This window comes from Ambystoma mexicanum, chromosome 5q (genome assembly GCF_040938575.1).
Source record: "Ambystoma mexicanum isolate Mex_15411 chromosome 5q, UKY_AmexF1_1, whole genome shotgun sequence".
NCBI lineage: Eukaryota > Metazoa > Chordata > Amphibia > Caudata > Ambystomatidae > Ambystoma > Ambystoma mexicanum.
Window position 1 is genome coordinate 1,063,066,743 of NC_090933.1, and position 6,000 is coordinate 1,063,072,742.

At 47.4% G+C, this 6,000-nt stretch overlaps 1 protein-coding gene across 1 annotated transcript in view; it reads right to left on the reverse strand.

Annotated features, from left to right (window-relative positions):
- Window positions 1-4,194, reverse strand: part of HAS2 (hyaluronan synthase 2) — a 53,130-nt gene extending 48,936 nt beyond the window's left edge. The window contains exon 1 of the mRNA XM_069621566.1: window positions 3,643-4,194. The gene's annotated coding sequence lies outside the window, so the exon portion shown is untranslated. The remainder of the gene's footprint in view (window positions 1-3,642) is intronic.
- Between the last annotated feature and the right edge of the window lie 1,806 nt (window positions 4,195-6,000).

The window sequence follows — 6,000 nt, forward strand, 5'->3', positions numbered from 1 at the left end:
TATTAATTTTCTGGGTCATCAATACCACCAACAGGCTTAATATCTGCTTAGCTCTATCTTCAAGTTTCCAAAGAAAAGCACTGATTTTGAAGGACGAAGGACAGTTTAGGCCGACTCTCTTAGCACTGCCTCGCGTTTAAACTTCTCGTGGGTTGGCATTGGACTTCTATGCGGAAGTCTTCGAGGATGGGCACTGTGGCACGCGATGACTCAAGATCACTCAGGCCTGATGTTCCCAGTCCTGAGTTTTCCTATTACACATCTCCCTATCAGGTGCTTCGTGCAAGTTCTCCATTTGAGGCTTGCAAAGCCCGCAAGGATCAGGAAACGGCTGTCCTTCTCACACGGGGAATGCACGAGTGTTTGTTCAAGCTGGCATTTACTAACCCACATTAATTTGCGAATGTGTGTCAGTTTGCTGCAGTATCTGGAGCTGCTCCCCTGGTGTCTGGGTCACGTGCTAATAGCCATGTTAGGATTAAGTGCATCTACATTAAAGTGTATCCCCCACTGCCCCACCGCCATCCTTTCAAACCACACCCTTATCGCATCAGTGGACTTTTAGCATGTTTGCAAATGATATCTGCCCACTGCTCATGCTAGGGTTGGCTGCCTAACACATCTGCGTGGCGCGTCACCTTGACCAAGAGCATTCTCCTTTCTCTAAAAACGCTTTAAACTTTATATATTTATATATGGTGGCATATGAAAACCTATTGTAATGCCTGTTTTATTTTTAGAAAACCCATTAAATGTTTTTCAGCAGTCCAAACCGTGTGCGCATACTAGTGAGTCTGTAGACGTGCCTATATATGTGCCTATATATGTGTATATATAGGCATTATATATATATATATATATATATATATATATATATATATATATATATATATATATATATATATATATATATATATATTCATGTGAGCAAGCTCTTAGTCAGGCTTTGCATACTGATGCCATCCTGCAATACCACCATATGGGCTGGAAAAGGTTTGGAGTGATGTTGTGGTGCAGAAAACAACGATTGTCTTTGTTGTATATTATATCTATTTATTTGTGCACTGTGGGCACACAGGCATTACATCATTATTAGAGCACTGCCTATTGGAATTAATGCATTTGTATTCATTCAAAACCATTCATTGTACATTTGTTTGAAACAAATCATTTCACTCAAGTGTATGTGTAAACTAATTCGAAGGAAACATGCCTTAGTGAGAGAGTTTAACACTTTACCCACTTGCCCAAAGCCGCCGGCGTGAAGCAGACATTCTCTGAGCGCTGTCATCGCCCAAAGCCCTGACACACACACACACACACACACACACGCGCACACGCAGCTGCTTATAGCGCAGCTCCACAGGCCCAGCCTAGCCTGGCCGTGACGTCCGCGTGGGCGGGCCGAGGCGCCGTGACGTCAGAGGCAGCGCCCACGACTGGCGCCACGTGGGTCTCCCGGGCCAGGCGCGCATCTGCTGGAACCCGTGTCAGATATCCAGCAACGTCCGCACACAGCATCACTGCGCCTACTATCTTGCCTAACCTGCGTGGCGCAGAGTGGCACCCCTGAGAGAATGCACCCATTCTACAGGGGCGCCGCTCGCTGTAGGCGGAGGATGTACCTCGCGAAGCGTCCAGCACGCGCAGCGCCGCCACCGCATTCGGCCAGGCAGTGACCTATCAGCACACAGCCTGCGGGCGCGCGGTGGGACCGCAGATCACAGCACGTCCACAGTGCTGCCAGGCGCAGAAGGGGGGCGGCACGGAGTTCTGTCATATTCTCGTGGCCAGCAGGTACTGCCCATGCCTCCCCAGTAAAACAGCAGGTAACGCGAGGAGTACACATTCCGTTAGGTAGTGGGGAAGCAATGTCCAAGAAGAGAGAGGGTGGGGGGGTGTGGGGATGTGGGGTTATTTCAATTGACCGGCATGTTTAAGAGAAAAAGAGAGAAAACATTGAGAAACATATAAAACGCTCCAACAACGCACAGGGCAATAACGTGTTAACGCATTAACGACCCATTTCTTTGGCCACGTGTTAAAGGCAGTCCCAACATTTCCTCGCACCCGTGTTCATATATCCTCGGCATATATAATGTGTACACGTTGATAGGGTAGCATCAGGGTCTCAGGGGTCAAGTCCCAAAAAAAAAGTGGCGGCGACTCTTGAACATATGCAATGGGCTGTGAAGTCCCTAGAAATTAGCATATCAAGATGCCATGTGCACCTTTCATTCAAATTGGCTTTCCATAACCATACAAAATGCACAGGGTGAATGGCATTTGCCTTTCATAAAATCAATGAAGAGAGGATATTTTCTTCTTAAAGTGTTTGAAAATGTTAAAAGGTGTGTATGTTTTAAACTCCAAGAATCAATACCAATGTTTGCCCTGGAACTTGCAGTACCGAAATATGTCATTTGCACGTTAGTTGTATTGCATTATTCATCAGGTTGCATAGTGCAGGGGTGAAGTTCCTAGCCTTGCAGGTTTGAATCTCCAGGTAAGAATAAATTCAAACTCAGTCAAATGTTCCTATTTAACATACTACCTCTAAAATCTCCTGAAAAATGTGGGAGGCCTCTGTCCTCCGCGTGTCCTATCGACTTGAGCCCTGGGGCCTACTGCTTCTGCACGGGTCAGCCTGTATGCTAGGGTCTGGGCGCATTGTATTGCCACGGGCTGCCGGGTATCCCATCGGAGGCGGCAATCATGTGGGCTTCTATGGCGGTCCCTCGAGAAGCAGACTCTCCTTTTCCACTGCTCTGCGGCGTCTCTCGGCCCCTCCCTCCGCTTCGGGTACCTCTTGGTCCTGCGTGCACTCCCTCCAGTCTCCCTCCTGCTGAATACCGTTACATCCAACTCCCTCGCTGCATCCTCGCACTCTTGGTTGCCTTCCAGGCGAAGCTCACCGGCGAAACCGCTTTTCAAAGATGCACTGTTCGAGCTTTCAAAAAAATAAGCTGTCTATTGGCGCAGAGAAGGGTCTACTGTTTCCTGCCAACCCAAACCTCCAACGTCTGCCAGGCTGTAACCCCAACATGCAATGCTACATAAAAGGGTCCCTTATAACAAACACATGGGAGTACAGATGCCAAACCAGTAATAATACTAATCATGTGATTATGCCTATGCGCTTCATGCAGACGGGACGCTTCTAGGCACTTCTAAGGTTGGAGCGTTGTTGGCCTCTAATGCTACCCGGCCTCCCCCGCCGCGCTTTCCAGCAGGGGGCCCGCTCCACCGCGCTTTCCAGCAGGGGGCCCGCTTCAGCCCTACCTGGGAAAGAGGGGAAGGGTCGCGAGGACAGGGGGACGCAGACATTCAAAGCCCCATATGCGAGAAGAGGATGGTATGCCGTGGGCAGCAGCCGGAGACACACCCCTGTCATTGGCAATGCACAATGAGACCACACACGCGCATCTCAACGTAACGCCACATCCTAACCCATCCACACTGTGGTCCGGGGTGTCACCGAATACCTAGCACTTTAATATACACACGCAATATATCGTACATTAATATAACGTCACCGTTAATATCGCCGAAAAATGTTCTTTTAAACTTTCATTCTAGAAAAGAGTGGGGAAATCAGTAGCCGGATGCTGAGATTTCCGTAGTTGTAAGGGGCACACATACCTTGTCAAGCCTGTGATGTCAGCTGCTCGCAGGAGCCTCCAGCCAGTTGTGTAAAGCGCCTTGCCGGGTGTGAAAAGTTTCCAGGCACTGAGGTATAACGAATGAGACCAGCTGTGTGGGCACCGCTCGCCACGGAAGCCAGAAGACCAGCAAGAATGAAAGCAGACTTTTTTAGTGTCTTTTTTAGTGTTTCTTTGCAAAAAATCTTTAAAATGCTGAACACACTTTCTCCCGAATGCGTTCAAAACGCCTGCAGTTTAGTTTCTTAATCTAAACTCTACAACACCATATAAGGTGCTTAAAATAAATACATCGGTTCCTCGGCGCTATCTAAACGTGCGTGGCACTGTCAAGCATGTCAGGCCGGTGCAGGAGCGCTGATAGCGTTCTCAGGCGTGCTGCAGGAGTGATGCAGAGGCAAAGACGCCCTGTGATGCTCCGGCCGGCACTTCAAGTCTTGATTGGGGGAGTCTTCTTAAAAATCAGCAAGCTGGTAATTTTTTCCAGACGTCTTTTCCCCTGGTCTTTTTTTCTCCCCCTCCTCTTGCTGTTTCTGCCTCCTTTGACTGAGGGGGTCTTTTAAACAAGCGAGCCTTTTGCTGGAGGTTGTTTTTAATGAGGGAGGAGGACAGGGGGACAAGGAGGCGGGACCTCCTTCCCCCAAAAAACCCTGCCCACTCAGAGTCATACCGTAGCCTGGGCAGGGACGGCTTCAAAACTCTAGTGAATTAAAGCAGAGTAATTGCAAACATTTGCAGAGAACGGAGGGGCCCACACGTTCGAAACCACCTGGTTACTTCGTCACTGGCAGCCCTGACGGCAGGACGTCACAAATTGGGCACACAAGACCAGCGGGCATTTTCTTTTCTTTTGCATATACAGAGAAACGTTTTCTTTAATACATTTCTGTATAACAAAGTTTATATAAGACGTAGCTCAACTATATTTTATATTTCGTCTTCCAAATGTAGTTTAAAATCAGACTGTTCATGTGGCATAGCGCCTTGGCATCTGTACGCGGCCAGTAGAAAATAACGGTGTTATTTATACCTATTTTAAGTTGTAAAGAAATAGGTGTTTGCAGTTTTTAGCGCATATCTTTCGTTGCGCAGATATTTCTCCGGAGAGATAGACCGACAATATATACCAGGCATAAACTCTTGGCTAAGTGACCGGTTTCAGTTCCAAGGCTCATCATTTGTGCGACGGTACTGCTTCCCTCCCATGTCTTGGCAGGCAGATCCTGGGGTTTTCTCCAAGTAGTCTGGAGAAATATGGGTCTACCATAAGTGACCACAAGGTGGCAGTGTTTGGAAACGAATGGTGCCCTGAGATGTATTTTTTTTAAGAAAGAGTGCTCTTCTTGGCCTGCCTCAAAGGGGCCGCCGAGCATTGATCACTATTGCCAGCGCTGCACGTACACCACGCACTTACCGCAGCGCCCGCGAACCAGCCTGAGGCGTCGTTTGCCGGGGGCTTTTATTGGGAACCATTCCCCAGGGGTCTTCGGCTTCTAAAGAAGTAACAATTGTGATTTAAGAGGTCATATAATTAGATACCACTGTTCTCTGTAAAACATTCCGTATTCTGACGTGTTTACGCAGTCAATGAAATATGACATTTAAAACGTTCAAGGTGTTAATAGAGTAGCGTGGAGCAGTGTGCCGCGGCGTGCAGCCTATTCACAGTGTCAGCTGTGAAGGTGAAACTATCGCGAGACGAGCCAGTACCATCCATGGAGTGCGGGAAACACCATTGTGTTCGTTGGCAATCTGGATTTGTCAAAGGAACTGGCGCATCCCTAAACCTGTTCCTAATTAATTTCTTCAAAATCAGAGCAATTATAACTAAAGGAGATCCAGTCTTCTTGGCTTTATTAGATTTATTACAGGCTTTTGACCTAGTAAATCGTTCTACTCTGTGGTCTAAATTGGATGCATGGGGTTGCCCACAAGATCTGCGAGAAGCTATTTATTTATATTTATATAGCGCGCAAGAAGCCCAGGGGCTATTAGTGCCCTCCACACCAGCACAACAATACAAATCAGTCCTAACAATCAGGGTGATCTCACTGATCCTATTTGTGCAACTATAGGTTTGAAGCAAGGGTGTCCTCTGGCACCAGCAATTTTCAATCTTTATGAGTCAGATGTGGAAAACACCTTTAACGATATAAGATGCTTCCCACCCAGATTGTCGGGGACTCCAGTAAGCAGACTTTTATACGCGGACAATCTAATAATTATGTATCAAACGGAGATCAGTCTGCAGCACCAACTGTAGGCCCTATCCACACATATAAAAACAAATGAGCTGCAGATAAATTCTAAGAAATCCAGAATCTTGATTCTTGGTGGG